The 1,980-nt window shown below is 38.1% G+C and overlaps 1 long non-coding RNA gene across 1 annotated transcript; it reads left to right on the top strand.

The window, feature by feature from the left end:
* Positions 203–1,525, top strand: LOC110430004. Its single transcript, XR_002447175.1, has 2 exons — positions 203–242; positions 958–1,525. It is a non-coding gene; the product is annotated as an uncharacterized LOC110430004 (long non-coding RNA).

Raw genomic sequence — 1,980 nt, 5'->3', positions numbered from 1 at the left:
GTGTGTTAAATATGCTCATTATTTATTATTTAATGCTTTACATTATTTATGTCACATTGATCATGAGATTGTTGGCTATACAATCTAGTTGCTATACTTGTGGAGTTCGACATGGACTCACTCTTGCTTTTCCCCCAAACCTCAGGAGAAGTTTAGACTTGTGATCAACCAGTCAGTTGGATCCTATAGAGAGAAGTTAATACCCGAAGTTGGAGTTGTCTATCCGCGGTTTGCTATCAAAGGTTATTCCTTTTATACTAAGTACGTTATATTTGTGCATTGTCTTTTGATATTACACCTTATTTGTAGCTATATGTGAGATTTGGCTTTTAAAACTCACATATAGTGTATATCTGGTTTTGTCCTTAAAATCGGGTATTACAAAGTGGTTGTTTTTATGTTGATCAAAGTATTTATCTTTTGTCACTATTCATTCATTATCTATATTTTATGTGACACTGTCCCTATATTGAGAGAGATAGATGGAAGTTTATCATTACACATGTAATGATACTCATATTCCTCATTTATTCCTTAGCATTCCCATCCCAGTGGTAAAAATATAAATAATGATACCTGGAATACTTTCCGGTTAAAATGCTACATCGGTATTATCTGTGCGCTTGCACATACACATTCATATAGTTGTTAGAGGAGCATTTGCATATTTCAATACCGTATCTCTCTGCCATGCTGGGGATGACAACTTAGCTTAAGTGGCATGAGAGGTGGTTACTATTTTTGGTGCCGTTATCAAGATTGGTTAATCTACTTTTGGTAACAACGTTAGAAGTGTCAACAAGCATTTTTGGTACCGTTGTCGGGGAAGGTTGATTAGCTATCAAAAGGAATAAATGAGTTATCATTTGGATCACTAATGTGATTAAGCAAAACATTAGTTCTCTACTCATATAGTTTTACCCCTGTTACTTTGCTATTTTTTATCATGTTATGCAGGGTGATGTATGAATAAGTTTGATCTCCCAGAAAACATTGTTGAAAATCCTGAAGCATTAATCAAAAGGACAAGAGCCAAGCTCAGGAGAGTAACAGAACCATCATCATCAACATCTAAGCTCAAAGCTCAATCCAATCGGGAAGATCATCCAAACATTGTTCGAGACATGACATAGAGTTTGAAGCCATGGCAAAAAAGTCAATCCGTGAGTTCTCAGCTCCCACTATGGACAATATCCATAATGGACCTGCTGCGGACATTGAGTGGTCATTTGAGCTTAAGCCTGCGCTCATCAACATGGTGCAAGCAAGCAGTTCTGTGGGAAGCCACACGAAGATGCTAGTGCTCATCTCCAACACTTCGTGGAGATTTATAGCACATTTACTATCAAGGACATTCCCAAGGATGCCATACTACTTTGTCTTTTCCCATTCTCACTCTTTGGAAGAGCAAAGCAGTGGTCCTGCAAAAGATGAGACACAACACTAGGGAGAGAGGTCATGTCATTAGCTAAAATTAAAATGTCTTTGTACACAAATGCAAAGAGCACTTTTTCGGGGTTGTCCTCATTTCAGATTTTGTGGCTAGCAATGACTAAATGCTCTCCCTCTCCTTTCTTTTTCTCCCTCAAATTTGGCTTGTGGCACTCACTCACCGAATTGTGGATGGCACTCAATTTCTTTTGCTATCCTTCCTCTCTACTCACCGGAACATGCAATTTCAGATTTCTTTTGTAAGTGTTCAGCCATGATTCGTTGGGGTGTCATAGGCTTGAGAACAAACTTCTTCCCTTTTTGATTGATAGTGAACTGATTTGTTCTCCCATAACGTTGGCTATATTGATCATATTGCCATGGCCTTCCAAGCAGCAAGTGACACACCGACATATGTGCCACATCACACTCTACTATATCAATATATTCACCAATCTTGAATGGAATATTTACTTTATATCCAATCTAGATATCTCCCGAATCATTTAGCCACTGTACATGATATCGATGAGGGTGTCGTAGCAGTTT

Source organism: Sorghum bicolor, chromosome 9 (assembly GCF_000003195.3).
Source record: "Sorghum bicolor cultivar BTx623 chromosome 9, Sorghum_bicolor_NCBIv3, whole genome shotgun sequence".
Taxonomy (NCBI): Eukaryota; Viridiplantae; Streptophyta; class Magnoliopsida; order Poales; family Poaceae; genus Sorghum; species Sorghum bicolor.
This window is presented reverse-complemented; position numbering and strand designations above follow the sequence as displayed.